The 17,735-nt window shown below is 45.0% G+C and overlaps 1 protein-coding gene across 4 annotated transcripts in view; it reads right to left on the bottom strand.

Moving 5' to 3' along the window:
* Positions 1–17,735, bottom strand: part of SYNJ2 (synaptojanin 2) — a 257,365-nt gene that overhangs the window by 155,045 nt on the left and 84,585 nt on the right. The window lies entirely within an intron of this gene.

Below are 17,735 nucleotides of genomic sequence, written 5' to 3' on the forward strand. Positions count from 1 at the left end.
ATTCACAAATCAGTGGCATACACTGCGGCACTTTCCGGAAGACCACGCACACAGGTAAAGAGCATTTACAACAGGTAGAACCTAGTTTTAAGCGTGAAAATCGGGCCAGAGAAAGATAACATAGGACGTCCGGTTGCTCCCCGACGCTATTCTCATTAGATGCTCCTGGGTATCTATCGCCTTCTCTCTCCTCCTTCATGCTCTCTAAGAGCGCGCTCCTATCACGGCACAGAGAGGCGGCTACCACTATATCCAGTCAGGGCTAACGTTTTTCTCCCCCCACGCTCTGCTCAGCATGGACACACACAGAGCTGGTAGAGCGAGCATCTGAAACGCTCTCTAAGAGGTCAAACTCCCAACGTACAAAGGGGTAGACCAGTTGAAGCCAACAGACCTTGCCTGCTGGCAGCATACATTTTCTATCGTAGTGCCATTTGTTGCTACCTATCAAGTTATCTTTTGTTTTGGCTGACCGCCTTTTGACCATTTTGTAAACTTGCAAGTTAAATTTGAAAGGGGAAATACCGAAGGAGGAGGTGGTGTGGGAACCTTACTTCCTAATCCAGGAAGAAATGCTCTGTTTCTACTAGGATAATGGAAAAACAGTTATAAAAGGGTTGCACAAGTGGTATTTAACACCAACTAAACTGCATGGAACGTATCCCGGAGTGGGCGTGGCTGTGGGGGGAAGGGATCCTTTTTCCACCTACGCTGGGATTTGCCCTGCGGTTAGGAAACTATGAGACGGAGTTACCCAATTATTCTAGGGAAATCACGGGGATATCTGCGATAAAACTGTTTTCACTGGGGGGGGGGATACCTGATCAGCACGTACCCGACGCCTCGCATACGTTATTCGTGCAGACAGTGCTGGCAGAGAGATGCGACTTGGCTTTCAAGGTGGCTGAACCCTGTGGCACCGGGTCCTGCATCCAGTGTTGCCAGACTGGGCAGAGTTTATCATTTGGGGAAGCTTGCGGCACTCAAACATGACTGTTAAGATGTGATCAGATTTGAGGCCCTTCCTGTCTTTGGTTGAAGACTAACAGAGGTTTTTGCGATAATAGTACTAGATGTTTTTTTTCAATGCAAGAAACCATTCCATATTATTTTAAATCTGTGTCGACGTGTAATATACAATAATGACAGGTTTTGGGAAGATTACCTGCTATGTTCCTTGCTAGGCTTCTGATAATATATGGGGCTATATGAGAGGACAGGGAAGGGGGCAGAGGGGGGAAGGCAGGGGGGTTTGTAGGATGTAATGTGGGTCATTGGAGGTAGAATGAGGATTGTCTAGCAGTTGCATTGGGTATCATTGTGCAAATTGTTCTCTCTTTGGTTGATCTGTGATCATGCTTACTCTTAGCAATTTTTATGGTTAATTTGCCAGTAAACATTTAAATGAGAAAAAAATGTGGAAAGCGTATCACACCTCAACTTAAAAAACAATTTTTTTTTTTTTTTTTAAAACATGAGCACACGGAGTTAACAGGGACATTGGTTAACAAGGAAATGCAGCTCAAGAGAAGGTTGTGAAATAGCCAAAGCCTTCAAAAACACACAGAAAAATAATCAGCAGGAAAAAAAACCCTGATGCCATCATCCCGAGAGCTCACCCAGAGTGATTACAGTCATTTCATTTGCTATCATATTTCTCCAATTTCCCCCAAAGTGAATACATGAGATTTTCAACAGCAGCAATGTCAACCTGTTTTCCCATTGCTGCATGCAGGGAATCTCTTTCCAAAATAAAGCAATAGTGTACCTGGCTGCTAATAAGCAGTCAGGAATGAAAACTTTCCCCAGCACCACAGACAGACAGCATAATATCCTTCCATCGGCCCAGCATGAGAATGCCATAAACATTCTTCATCTCTGCCTCCCATTTGTCCCAAAAAGAACCTTACTGGCAGACAAGTCCACCGACATGGAAACAGGTGCCCTGCCGACTGATCCTCTCCAGCAAGCAGGGGAGGCTGATCGTGAAAAGGATGCCCAAAAAAAACCCCAACATCTGTAAGGCCTACTCTCCTACTGAGCAGGCCATCTGCCAAATCTCAGCCCAGTCTGATTCTTCCAAAGAGGTTTGTAAATCCACATCAAGGCCGCTATTCTATCAGTGAGACATCTGAAAATGTGAGAGAGCAAGCTGCCAGGTAGTTTGGGGTCAATAAGAAACCTTTCCAGTGGGCATGGAGTCGTAATGAGATCCTCCCCTCCAACACATTTCTGCAAGACCATCCAGAGTTGTAGATACGAGTGTGTGCTTTTATTGATATGAAAATTATCCTCTAATTCTTTAAATGTAGCAATATTGCTCCCCTTCCACATTTGCCAAAAATTCCACAATCCCTTCATTTGCCAGTTTCATATATCTGGGTAAAAGTAGCAATAAGCAAGCCTAGGATTCTTAGCTAGAAGGGTAATGGGAGAAAAATCCTCATCAATGAGAGCTAGGTGCGTACAAACCTGCCTCCATATTTGGACCGTGTGAGCAAGACTAGGACTGCCACATAATATTTTCCTAACTGCAGGAAAGCATGGATGCACAGTAATTAGCAAAGGAAACTCAATGCCCTTGGTTTGTACTCCTTCCAGCCAAGTCCATGAACAAGACGAGTAAGGCTGAATCCATTTCCGCACACAAGTCAACCTGGAAGCCCACTAAAAACAGCGTAGGTCAAGTAGGCCCCATGCCTTCTTGTCACTTGGGTCTATACAATATGACCAGATTAATATGAGCCAATCTACCCTGCCAAATAAAACATCCTAAATAATCATTTAATGAGATAAGTATGTGTTGCGGTACAGAACATGACACGTTGAAATAAATACTAATCAACTTAATGTAGCCAGCCCAGACTTCATACCAGTCTTTCAAAGTTTTATTTGAATGTTTGGTATCAAAGGAGAATAGTTGAGCTTAAAGATGGTCCCCTAAGGTTGGTGAAGATGCGAATTCCCAAATACATGAAGCCCCCTAGAGCTAACAAACCCAGCCAAGTTATAAGGAATCCTGACACTGGTGAACAAAGGAAGAATTTTGGACTTAATGAGATTAAGTCGACACCCAGAGAACCTATAAAATTCTTCCATCAGTAGCATCAACTGCAGGGCAGATCTATCCAGCAGCGATAAAAGCAAGATGTCATCGGCATAAAAAGATTGTGTGTTCCACCCCTTACACCTTAGAATCGCTTGGGCAACACTTTGCTATGACAAAGAGAAGGGAGGAGAGGCAGAGGACATCCATGCCGTGTCCCACTGGAAATCCCAAATTGCTCTGTCAAATAGAGCACATATATTGGTGAACGGCTAAGAGTCAAACACACTGTAAGAACCCATCCTCCAAAAAAATACATTTAGGGGCAGATTTTCAAAAGGTTACGTGTGCCGGGCCTATTTTAAAAAGGCCCGGGATGCGTGTAAGTCCCGGGGCTTGCAAAAAAGGGGCGGGGAGGGAGCGGAGTCAGAAGCTCCCAGCACAGTGGCCATTTGCTGCTGTGCCGGGGATTGCGCGCCGGCAAACTGCCGGCGCGCGCAACTTACTTCGGCCCCAGGGCTGAAGTAAGTTTTAAAACAAAAGAAAAAAAGAAGAAAAAGGTAGGGGGGAAAAGGGCGGGAAAGGGAAGGGAAGTGGGGTAGGGAACAGGGGAAGGCCGACTGCCGATTTTATAACATGTGCACGCATGTTATAAAATCACGTCCATGTGTGCGCGCTGGGTAGCATGCGCGCGTGTATATTAAAATCTACCCCTTAGTGAGTAATCTAAATAAATAGGGTCACCAAACTCTAGCAAAGGCCTTATTAGCATCCAGGCCTAGTATAGCCTGTGGATCCTTCCTGCCAGCTTCTCCATCACTCCTGTAATGGCTTTCACCAGCTCCGGGGACCCACCATCCTACTCATCAGAGGCCTACAGCTCACAGGTAAGTAACTTCATCTGTCGGGTCCTTTTTGCTTCCTCTTTTTGAAGCAGCTTCCTGTTCTGCCCTCAGCTCTGGGAGTGATCTCTTGGGAGCTTTCTTGTTTACTGTGGCATGTTAGATAACGTAGAAGAATTTAAAAAGAAAGGCTACTTTAAATGCAGCTGCTTGAGCTCGGGGATAACACGTCTCTTCATCTTAGCACACCTCAACGTTTAATGCTCAGGTAACATCCAGAGAGCGACAATTTGAAGAAACAGACTCCACAGTAGACTCTGGACTGGCTTGTCAAAGGCCCAATCCCCTTTCTTCAGGTTGCATACTTGCAAACATGTGTCAACGATTTTCAAATTCTCATTTTATCAACCTTGTTTCTTTGATATCAGTGTGTTTTATCATCAAGTTAAGGCAGCTGACGTTCACTGTCTCTAATACATTCAGGGATTATTTTTTTCCAGTAGCTCAGTGCCTCACAGGTTGGTTAAGATTATCAAAGGTTATAGGGAACGTATTGCAGAACTTCAATCCTGCTTCTCTGGCAAAGGAGTCGCTAAATGAAAGCTGGAGCGACACTTACCGAAGATCCATGGTTTGTAGTTTGACTACTAAGGAGTTTCTACATAGCCTCAGCCTGTCTAGGTGCGAGTTTGGGCAGACTTTAGTTGAGCTGTGCACTATGGAGAAAGACAACCCTGGTCAGCAAAAGTCTACTGTATTCACTTATCTTCTCCTGATAGTACCAGGCTGCTACAGTTAATGTTGCCCACAGCAAAAACCTACAACAGCACTGAATCACTGGAAGTATGTAGGGAGGGTAATTATCAGCAGTCTGCAGATTCAAAGTACCCACAGATTTTAGCCTGACGTTTTGATGCGTATTTATGCAAATTCTCAGGTGTCAAACTTTCGCATGCACATACATGCGAGGAAGCTATACGCGAGTCTGAGCAGGTGTAGCTTTCTGCATGTACATTTAGGCACATACTTTACAAAATGTAAAGCATGCAAGTAAATGTTTTTCTAACCCCAATGCCACTTCCCGGAACACTTACCACAAGCGTGAGGAAAAGCTGATTTGCATGTGTAAATTGGGTTTCTGTGCATGAATCCTTTTGAAATTGATCCCCTTAAAGCTTCTTACAACTTTACAAGCTTCTGATAAATATTTATTTATAGAAAGCGCTTTCCAATTGTTACCATAAAAATCTCCAAAGCGATGTACATAGACAAATAAAAAATAAAACAATAAAAACAATGAAACAAAAACATAGCACAAAATATTCCAATAAGCTGAACCCATTACATTGCGCCACCAACCACACATATATAGCCACCCACCTACTCCATTCCATATAATACAGGGAATACAATATATCACCAGCCTCATAATCCCACCAGCCTAGCCCCTTCCACATATCACAGGGATCAAGGTGGACTCCCGGCTTTTATTTGGAAAATTCTAGGCATCGCCATATTTAAGAAGCAAGCTCTGACATCATTAACCATGTTTTCAGTAGGCAATGACATCTCGGCAAATCAGTTTCCTCTCTGATAGACAAAGGGAGCTCATTCCATAATGTAGGAGCCGTCGTGGAAAAGGACCAATTATGAAATCTTACATGATGGAACTTTTTAAGCGGGGGTAACTGAAGCATTGAGACGTATGGAGAACGAGTTGTTCTCTGAGAACATTTCCAAGAGATCTTGTTTTGCAAATGTGAGTCCCCTAGACCTCGTAGGATCGTAAATGTTAAGACCAGGACTTTAAATTTACATCTCAGCCTAACCGGCAAGCAATGTAATGTCTCAAGCTGATTCATGCCTAAACCATCCCAAGACCAGTCTTGCAGTCATATTTTGAACTACCTGTAACTTCCGAATTAATGTATGTTTTAACTCATGTTCTATCATTATAATACACTATAATTACATCTTGGATTGGAGAGAATATTAAAATGTTTAACTAAATAAATCTGCTAGTTGGCTCGGCTGAAAGAAAACCAGAGCTCCACCAAGTCTAACCTTATTACCGAACAGTTTGTTCTCTGGCAGTCTAGAGCAGCGGTTCCTGAACTACGGCCTGAATGCCAGATGCGGCCTTTGGCTGAATTTTATCTGACCCCCAGAAGCAATAGCAGAAGGAGCCTGATCCGGCCCACAGCAGCAGTGACAGAAGGAGCCTGATCTGGCCTGCAGAGGCGGCAGGGGAAGCGTATCCCAGCACTGCCGCCAGCTCGGACACTTGAGGTCAGAGATCACAGGAGCAAGGCTACCACTGATGGGCTGCGGTTATGCCTTGCTTGTGCAGGTGGAGCTTCTGGGAGAGAGGCCGCAGCAAGGTCATGAGGAAGGTTCGGGTGCCGAGAGGAGGGCGGTGCAGGACATGGGGAGGAAGGCACTGGCAGTACTGAGCCATGGTTTCTTCGGGGCTGCCAGGGAAAGCCAGATAAGGACAGTGGCTCCTGGCGCTCCCAGCCATGCCACCACCTCTTTGGATGTGTGGGAGAGGGGCATGGACATCATCCCCTAGGGATACAGGCTTTGGAGAAATGCAGCCAGATACCAAATAAGGGTGTGCGTCTCTCCCTGAAGTAGGATCTCCAGAGGGAGTTGATTGGCTCATACCATGAATCTGGCGGATTGCAAAAGAGGGGAGAATGGACTGGAAGAAATGGATAAGGAAGGGAAAGCAGAGAAGGAGCAAGAGTTCATGGAGGGGGTGTGAGCAAGAGGGACTGCAACCCACCATCCAATCCACCCTCCCTGCCCCCACTGCCCTAGGCAGGCAGATATTAGGGAGGGGGAAGGAGGCAGGGGGCAAAGCTGCCAACTCTGGGGAAATGTAAAAATATTATTACTGACACAATCTGCCACATCTGCCTGCATCCCTGGTGACTCTGCCCCGCTGCCTTCCCCAGCATTTCAAATCACCAAAAGGGCCAGGCATGATTTTCCCCCCCAAACAACTCTGAGATACTCTTCCTCTCCCCGGGACCTCATCCCCCCCAACAACAGGGCTCTCTGGGTGGTGTGAAATGTCCTATGTGGGCCTTCTCTTGGAAAGTTTGGGACCCCCTGATGTAGAGGAAGGTGGGGAAAGGCCAGCGTGCCTTCTGCGGGCAATACCTGCCCCAACCCTGCTCACTGACATTTATGGTGGTGGTGGTGGGAAGTTCTGAGACCCTCCTTCATGATCATCCAGAGATCTTTGTTTTCCCATTTTTATTCCCATCTGGCCCAGGCACCGCAGCGAGAGGCGTGGACCATGGCTCCCTCCAAGCCAGGTACGAGTGGGCTCTTAAGGTGACCAGTAGGCATCACTGTTGTGTGATGACTGGGGCTTCCCCTCTCCCTAGGCTTCGGGTTTGACCCCCTTAGAGGGGCAAAGGTGGCTTCAGGAATTGAACTCATACCTCCCACGTGGCAATGCTGAGCCATAGGATCAGCCCTCCGACAGGCCAGCGTCGCCTCAAGATCCTCTTCTGAAACTCTGCCTTCCTTTGTAGGCTTCAAAGTGATCCATTCCCAGCCCAGGAAGAGCTGAAGCAACGTCCGAGGCACGGACCCAACCAAGAGGAGCCGTGCAACCTGCACTGCCACTTCTCTGAAATCCACCCTGGCCAGGAACTGCACAGCAGGAAAAAACAGGGAAGTCTAGCAAATTCAAACACGTTTAGGTTTTGCTGCATTTTTCTCTCTGCCTCGGTCTTAAGCACTGTGAATCACAGCAGCGAGTCATGCCAACAGAAAAAAACCCAAGCAAACAAACTTATCCACGACCCGGAGAGTCAGAAAGCCGCAATGCGCTCTGCGAGAGAGCGAGAGGAAGGCAGTGCACAGAGGGGATCAGACGCGCTCTGCTTCCAAACCTTCCGCCCCCTGAAATCCTAAATAACTGTGAGTTCCTCATCAAACGGATTACAATTAAAGAAGAGATTGAGAATAATTCCCCCAGTAATAAGCATTATTAGCTACCAGGTTCTGTGAGGAATCTGCCTATTGATTTTATCAGTGAGGTTTCCGGTTTTATCAATATTAGGAGCCTTACTTTTCACTGACCTGAAACACTTCATTTAAGCCAATAAAGATAATAAAAAAAACCCCAAAGAGTAAACACCCCCTGAATAATAATTTGGCCACTCACTGCCCTGCCCTTTTATTTCCTTTTCAGAAACTACAGAGATATATTCATGAGCTCTGGCAAATCTGCCTTCCTTCCCATCAGAGTCCGGTCTTCAATGCCCCGAATCCCCTCAGACCTGCAGCTGACTCGCATGGGGTTAAACTGCTCTCCTCTCTCCCTTCTCCTCTCTGCACTCAGGTTTCGGCACCGGGCCCACTGCTGCTCTCACTGCGTTCCTAACCTCTGTGTTTCGTTTGCAGGGCCTGCGCCTTTTCCCCAGCAGTGCTTGGATTTCTCCCCCTCCCACCCCCCCCCCCCCCCCCCCCCGTGATGTCTTGCATCAGATCTCCCTCCTGTTTCTCACTTTTGTGCTCGTTTAAATCACCACCAGGAACTTAAACCGGGGGAGTGGGGAAAAAAAGAATTATTTTTTTCTCCATGCTCTCTCGCCACCATTTAAAATACCAGACTCCCCTCCATTCACACCAGCTATCCACCCCCCATATCTCACCGAACGCCCATATTCATTCCTTACCCTCGCTCATACAGCCAGAATTTGGTACTGCACATTTTAAAGATATAAACAGCAATATAGGGAATATCAGTATCAGATGCTTTAGAAGATAAATAGCAATAAATAGAGCATCGACATCACTGGAAGATCATATCGTGGGGTTGGCTGAGGGTTAGGGACAGGATATTTGGCAAGTGATGGAGTATTCACAGGACGGGATTAGGAGTTATGGTATCGGGAAGGGTGGGTGGTTATGGGAAGGTTATTGTGGGGGAAAATGTATAAGATGACTCTCTCTTTTCCTCTTCTCTTAGTATTGTTTTATTGGTGTGGGCTCGGGTGCTGTAATGCTGGTCCTCTTGGCTCGTGTGTTGCAAGTTATTACCGTAAAAACTTGGCATTATGTAATGGCTCATGTTATGGAATAAAAATGATTTAAAAAAAAAAATGATGCCAGACTCCACCATTGGTCACTCAAGGTCATCCTGCAGTTCTCTGAGGGTCTCACACACACACACCGCACTCTCCCTTCAGGTTCACGCCTCGCCTGCCTCTTTCACTTCATTAACCTTTGGAAACTCTCTCCATTTCACACACATACATAGGAGATGTCAGATGCTCATTTTCCTTATCTACTGAGATACTGCAGGACTCCACAATCTCTGAGGGTCTCACACACACACACACACACACACACCGCACTCTCCCTTCAGGTTCACGCCTCGCCTGCCTCTTTCACTTCATTAACCTTTGGAAACTCTCTCCATTTCACACACATACACAGGAGATGTCAGATGTCAGATGCTCATTTTCCTTATCTACTGAGATACTGCAGGACTCCATTTAATCTCTGAGGGTCACACACACACACACGCACACCGCACTCTCCCTTCAGGTTCATGCCTCGCCTGCCTCTTTCACTTCATTAACCTTTGGAAACTCTCTCCATTTCACACACATACACAGGAGATGATGTCAGATGCTCATTTTCCTTATCTACTGAGATACTGCAGGACTCCACTTAATCTCTGGCTTCACTCCCACTTCCTTACCAGGAAGAAGGATTCTCCCCTGCTTGGGCCATGTTTTCTTGAACTCTGTTGCTATTTTTGCCCCACCACTTCTCCACGGGAAGCTACTGCTGGCATCCATCACCCTATCTGTGAAGAAACTCCTCCTTGCATTCACATTTTCAGACTTTTGCTGACATTTCACAGTCCAGCTTTGAGACTATTAAACAGGGTTCTGACGGATTTCACAGCATAGGGGTCGCTGCACCCTTTCTGACCCCAAACCAGAGAGAGACAGGGGGCCAACTGCGACCACGGAATTGATTTGGGAAACCAGTTTTGTTTTGTTTTTTAAATCAGCTGATGGTCACATCACCCCCAAGCTTCAAAGTATTGTGACATTTGGCCTGGAGATCTGAATAAAAATACTGACAGAAGTCCAATGGTGACGACTATAAAGCTGATACGACTTCTTGGTTTCACAGCGAGTGGTCAAATGGTCAAGCAAGTAAAGAGGACGTCTTCTGCTCGTATTGTGCAGCTTAGATACAAAACCACGTGGTGTCTTTTTTCCTCCTTCTCATGGATCTCTGTACATAGAAGGCATAGGATAATAATCTGAGGACAGCTGGACACACGGACCTGCACATATTTTAACCTCACGAGCGAGGGTTCACCAGGCCGCGTATCCTGCTTCCAACAGTGGCCAACCCAGGTCACAGGTACTGGGCTGGATCCCAAAGAGCAGACAGAACCCCATACTGCTAACGCCAAGGGATAAGCAACGGCTTTCCCCAAGTCTTCCTCCTGGTTAATAACAGTTTATGGACTTCTCCTCCAGGAACTTTCCCAAACTTCTTTACTGAATTGTTATGTAGTGATGCATATTCAAACACCCAACAATCTCCATTCACAACCTTGGTTGTCCTTCCACTGTTAACTTTCACCCCTCCTTCCCCCTTATCACCCCCTCAATAATCCTCATACTGTATATTTTCCTACTGTTCATTTTCTGGGTCAAGGCAGAACTTATAATATGCAGTTTACGGCAGTTTAATCTAAAAAGATATTTTAAATGGTACATGCCATATTCAGGTTATATATTTTAATTTTCCAGGTCATCATATAAGGTATAAATTACCAGGTTTATGTCCAACATCACCAGCTACAAGTTATAGATTGTATTTCTAGCTTGAGTTGATAGATTAAGTGCATAATCCTGCCAAATCTCTAACGTGCTCATATTTTGTGTTAGACAACATCTTGGCCATGAGATATTCAAATGTTAACAGTTTATGTATGCTTGGTTTCCATTGCATAATCTTAGAAAGTTCCTTTCTGAACCAATTGGCTAAGATCATCTTTTTTGCCACTAGCATTTCTCTATCCATAAACAATTTATCTCTCTGTTTCATTACAGGTTGCACTTCGTCGTATATTCCAAAAAGCCACACTCTCACTGTAAGCGGGATTGAATATTTTAACATGTCCTCTAAACACCTCTGAAGCTCCTCCCAGAACCTCTGGATCATAGAGCAACTCCAGAAGCCGTGCACATACTCCCCTCTCCACTCCAAAATTATATATATTTATTTTACTCCTGGGGGAAATCTATGCACAACGTTTTAAAATTCTGCAAAATCCTGCAAACTTTATATTGGTCAAAATAACATAATATACATCACAGTCTCTGAGTAATTAACTTAAAGTGTAATACAGAAAAATTATTCAAAGATGCAGAGTTTTAAATGTTTTGACCAGAAATCCCCTAGAAGTAGACTATAGGAGTGTGCCTTCTACCTTCTCTCCCTACTCCCCTGGCCAGACCCTTTTCATTCTGTCCTCTCAGGCTCTAACTTCTCCGCTTTCTACTATCTCTCCCCTTCCCCTGCAGGCTCAATCCCTTCTACTATCTCCACGCCCCAGCCCTCCACTCCTCGAATTTGATCACTCTCTCATACAGCCTTTCACACAGTCTCTCTCTGTCCCACTCACACACACCCCTTCATACAGGCTCTCTCTCACGCACCCCCCTCCCCACACACACACACACACACACACACACAGGCTCCCTCTTATCTTCTCTCAAACATCCTCACTCAGGCTCCCCCTCTCTCACGCACACACACATGCTCCCTCAAACAGGCTCGCTCTCTTGCATACACACACCAGCTCACACAGTCTCTCTCTGTCCCACTCACACACACCCCTTCATACAGGCTCTCTCTCACGCACCCCCCTCCCCACCCACACACACAGGCTCCCTCTTATCTTCTCTCAAACATCCTCACTCAGGCTCCCCCTCTCTCACGCACACACACGTCCCCTCAAACAGGCTCGCTCTCTCGCATACACACACCAGCTCACACAGGCTCCCTCTGTCCTTTTCTCTCTCTCTCATGAACCCTCATATATAGACTTCCTCTATCGCACACACCCCTCCCCCCTCATGGAGGCTCCATCTCTCTGGCAAACATGCACTCACACAGGCTCCTTCTATCTCTTGCACAATCAGTCACCTCTGTACATAGGTTCTCTCTCACACCCCCCCTTCAAGTGAGCTCCCTCTCACAAATACACACCCCTACAAAATCCTTCTCTCACACACAGAGGCTCCAAATCACACGCACTCCCTCATGTGCCTGTCATTTCGCACACAGGCACTCACAGGCCGTGATGTCATCAGCTGTTCACTGCTCCTCAGATGCCTCCCTCGTCTTCAGCCACGAATGGGATGGGCTCCACTAGTGGCCCACTGGGGCCTCCATCTTCAGTCGCAAGTGAGACGGGGTCCCACTCGTAGCCCGCTAGACATTGGCTCTTTACCAGGTTTGGCCTTCACCGTGTTGTAGGCCCCGTTAAACCTCCTGGGGGAAAGACCCTTTCGGTATCACCTCAGAGAAAAAGAGACCCATTGATTTTCCAATTTGATTACACAGTCATTTATAGTAATTGGTATTTAACCTGATTTAATTATGCTAATTACCTCTTATAATTGAATTGGCCTGTTTAGGTAGTCTACTTGCTCTTTAGTTATTTGCGGCACAGGTAGTTCCTTAAAGAAATTCTCCTCTTCAATATTCTCCACCTTTCCAGTCCTCTGTGTATAATTTCTCATAAAATTCTCTTTCATAACTTTGCATATTTCCTTACTCTTGTTGACCGTTTTTCCTTGTGTGTTCTTTAGTTTCTCAATAAAGGTTTTCTCCTTCCACAACTTAACCACATTTGCTGGCAATCTGCCTGTTTTATTACCAAAACGGAAAAGATTGCGCTCCGACTGTTGAAGCATCCTCTGCACTTGCAGAGGATGCTTCAACAGGATGCTCTCTAACATTACTTTATATTCTGTCTGATTTGTCTTGGTGCCCTACGTCGCCACTTTCTGGTTCACATCTTTTAATTTCTCCTCTAGTTGCAATACGGTTTTATGTAGTCTTCACTTTTCCTATTACACAGGAGATAATTTCCCCATACATTACAGCTTTGCTTGTTTCCTGAAATAAAGTCAGGGAGCTGGGCATTTTTATTCTCAAAAATCCTTTAAATTTCTTCTGAAGGTATTGCTGGAAATCTTTATCCCCTACTAAATAGCTTGGGAACCTCCACAATTTTTCACCTCTCCCTTCCTCTGATATCACAGTTGGAGCTATCTTTCTCCATAGAAATTGTAGGAAATATTGATTGGAAGGCCAAGATGTAATCAGCTCTGGAGAGAGATGTGTGTGCCTGAGGCAGGTGTGAAGTCTTTCACAGCTGGGCTCTAGCACCTGTAGCATTTTTCACAGATAGGCGATACCTTTTCCTTTCCCTTGTCCCAGAGGTCCTGTCTAATGGGGAGTCGTGCACACAAAGTTCCCTGCCGATATTGGTGGCCCCTTTCATATTTACCAGCATATTTACCTGCTATACTTGTACTCAGAGGAGGCTTGCAAGTTACAGACGGCTCTCTCTTTCCCATTGACTTTTCCTAGTAATATTATAGATCTGCCCTTTGAATCCGTTATTTCATGCATTTTCATTTATGAATATGGCCACGCCTGCTTTCCTTTAGCCTGAGAATAACGGCATCAGCCTACCCACTCTCTCTTCAGATTTTTACTTTCTGTATCTCCCTTATATGAGTTTCTTGAATACATGCTACGGAGACTTTATGTCTACGTAGGGCTTGCAGTATCTTTTTCCTTTTGTTAGGTTAGCCTAGCCCATGACCATTCCAGGATAGAAACCGCATTTTGTCACTCATTTCCTTTTCTGTAGTTATTTAGAAAAAAACAAACAAAAAACTTGTCATGGAGATGGAAATTTCTTTTTAATGTGGCTTGGGCTGCCGAGCCTCGACGCGCACCTCGTTTTAATACGTGTCTTGTCCTGTACCATGGCTTGTCTGCCTATATATATATATATCCCATATCTGCCATAACTCCTGTAATAAAGGATCTTTGTTTTCCCACCCCCATCCTCCCATGCCCCATGAGCCTCATTCCCTCCCCCTCTCCTCCCATCCCCCTCTCCACCCCTAAACCCAATTCCCTCTTTACATCCCCAACCTCGTGCCAACTTTTCCAAAAGCTCATTATTATTGAGCTGAAATCGCAGACTTGGTGTGCTAGGGTGTCCCCTCCCCTCGCTGTGAACCTTAACCATTATATATTACAACCTTGTAAACATAAAATTGAATTCATAACCTCAAATAATTTCCAGTTCCGTCTCCTGCTATATACACACACACACACATATTTATTTGACAGCCCTACTGCAGCGGGCTGAAGGGGATTCTGATTACTTCCCTCACATGGCTATACTAGTTTGGGCAAGAATGATGGCCCCAAACCTTGTGGAACCCCTAGTTAAGGCTTTCTGCAAAAATTCACAGCAATCCCCATAGGGAGATGCACATCCATCACCTGCTGGAGACGGAGAATACTGACAGGCTGGGGTCACTGCAGGGTTATATGTACTGTGATGTCAGCTTGCTCAGTCTCCACCTGTTGGCAGGGGAGCATAACCCAGTGGTCCTGAGTCCATCTGATACATGCTAGGCAAACGGTTTTATTTCAAAGAATACCAAACTCAAAAAAAATTAAACAAAGAGATTGTGCATTGCCATATCTCTGACCCGACAACTTATGTAAACCGTTTTGATCATTACATCGAGGCCCTCCCTCGATCCCGAGAGCGTTCGTTCTCCTCGAAAGCGCCGCTGCAGTAGGAGTTCGCCGGGCAGAAGAAACCTTCCTTTCCTCCCTCAGTCACCTTGGATTCTCACAAATAATCAGCGGGCCCACCCACAAAGCAGGTCATACATTAGACCTCATATTTATCAACGATAGCTGGTCCATCCATACCAATCCCACCTGCACACCAATCCCCTGGTCAGACCATCAGATCATAGACACAACCCTCAAAATGAAAAACTCACCACCTCCAAACATCTCCAAAACCACCATTCATTTCAGGAAACCATGCTCTCTGGAGTTACTCACAGAACACTGCTCCAAAGATCTCAAACAAATAGACCTCTCAGACGCCAACACAGCCACCACCTCATGGATCAAACTCACGAACAAAATAGCGGATCAACTCTGTCCAACCTCCTCAAAAGTAATCCAATCGGCACGAGACAACAGAAAACCATGGTTCACCCCGGAACTCAAAGCCCTAAAACAAAAATTACGAAACAAAGAACAAAGCTGGAGAATCAACCCTACACCCACATCCAGACTGGACTACAAAGCCACCCTTAACACCTACAGAAACGCCATACACAAAACAAAAAAGGACTTCTATGCAAAAAGAATTCATAACTTCATCTTCGACTCTAAAGCGTTATTCTCTTACGTATCATCTCTCACCAAACCGACACCACCATCCATTCCAGACCAACTAGCGCTCAGCAAGGCCAACGAATTAGCCACCTACTTCAAAACAAAAATCTCAAACCTTACTAGCTCCCTCACAACCCATCAAACTCTACCAATACCTCATAGCTCATACCAACCCACTCTGAATTCTAGACTAGAGTCATTCGAGCCCACATCCGCCATGGAGATTGAAAATTTACTTAAAAAAATTAAACCATCTGCACATCCATCGGACCCACTCCCTACTAATCTGCTCACTGCCATCCCTAGCACCGTCGCAAAACCTATTGCAGAAATCATCAACACCTCTTTGGCCATGGGCACAGTTCCTAACCAACTAAAACTGGCAATCATCAAACCCCTACTGAAAAAACCAAATGCATCACTAACGGACCCAGCTAACTTCAGACCCATTGCAAACCTGCCCCTGATCTCCAAATTGATGGAAAAAGCCGTAAATAAACAACTTTCCGATTATCTCGAGGAATACAACATTCTCTCCCCTGCACAATATGGTTTTCGAAAATCACTAAGCACAGAGTCACTTTTGCTTTCTCTCACTGATAATTTACTTTTGAACCTGGAGAAAAAACAATCATTCTTACTGATCCTACTAGACCTATCCTCAGCGTTCGACACGGTAAATCACTCACAACTCCTAGAACAACTATCAAACATAGGAATTAAAGGCACAGCTCTCAGTTGGTTCAAATCATTCCTATCAAACAGGTTTTACCAGGTCAGAATTAATAACAAGGATTCTAACCCCATCCTATCAGACCAAGGAGTACCTCAAGGTTCTTCCCTCTCTCCCACCCTGTTCAACGTCTACCTCTTCCCCCTCTGCCATCTGCTATCACAGCTCAAACTTACTCATTACCTCTATGCAGACGACATCCAGATCCTCATCCCTATCACAGAATCTATTCAAAAAACCTTCACCTACTGGGAGAATTGTCTTCAACCAATTAAACAAGTACTCTCCAGCCTGAACCTGATTCTAAACTCCAGCAAAACAGAGTTGCTACTGATTTCACACAACCCGAACACCCACACACCTAACCTGACACAAACCACATCTTTAAACATTGAGCTCTCTGCTGACGTCAGGAATCTAGGAGCATGGCTGGACAATCAACTTAACCTAAAAAAATTCATAAACACAACCACCAGGGACTGCTTCTTTAAACTACAGGTCCTAAAGAAACTAAAGCCACTCCTTCACTTCAATGACTTTCGCCTCGTTCTTCAATCCATTATTTTTTCGAAACTTGATTACTGCAACTCAATCTTACTTGGCCTCCCCTCCAACAGCATCAAACCCCTACAGATAGTACAAAATGCCGCAGCCAGAATCCTAACTAACACGAAGAGAAGAGACCATATTACCCCCATCTTGAGCAACCTCCACTGGCTACCCATCAAACAGAGAATCCTATATAAAACATTAACCATCATTCATAAAGCAATTCACAACGTCGCACCTATATCTCTACAAACCCAACTTCGTCCACACTTATCTTCCAGACCCATCAGAAGCGCCTACAAAGGCACGTTAGCCGCAGCTCCTGCCAAATCAACACTAAGAAAAAGAGCACTCTCCACTGCGGGACCACACCAATGGAATGCGCTCCCACCAGACCTTCGACTCGAACCCAATCTACTAGAGTTCAAAAAAAGGTTAAAAACCTGGCTCTTCAGGCAAGCTTTCCAATAGGCACCTCCTCTGACTTTCAGATCCAACCATTGCAGGGTGTCACCAACACCTTGCCACTTAATTTTCATACCGTACTTGCTTATTCGCAATTCTAACAGTCATTATTCACCTTTATATAACCGTCTACTGCAGACCATATTCGCTACTAATGTTCTTTGTAAAAAAGGTTAAATCTGTTAAATGCTATTGTTACATTCTGAGTTACTTGTAATAATGTTCAATGGTTTATTGTTATTGTTTCCATGTTCTATGTAAAAAAAACCCAGGTCTAACTTCCCAGACCAGGGCAACCTCTTTCGTTACTTGTAAACCGGACTGATTTGTATTGCATACAGGAATTCCGGTATATAAAAATTTAAAATAAATAAATAAATAAATTACATGGAATGACAGTATATAATATATATAAATATATAAATATATAGTAGTGTTTTGAGAGAAAACTGCTCGCATCAGGAATTATATTTAAAAAGAAAAATGCTGGGAGAAAACCAAAACAGAACAAAACAGAACAGAACAGAGACGCTCGCCTCTGGACACTGACATGTTTGCTGGGCAGACTGGATGGACCGCTTGG

The sequence above is a fragment of the Rhinatrema bivittatum genome, chromosome 3 (assembly GCF_901001135.1).
Source record: "Rhinatrema bivittatum chromosome 3, aRhiBiv1.1, whole genome shotgun sequence".
Lineage (NCBI taxonomy): Eukaryota > Metazoa > Chordata > Amphibia > Gymnophiona > Rhinatrematidae > Rhinatrema > Rhinatrema bivittatum.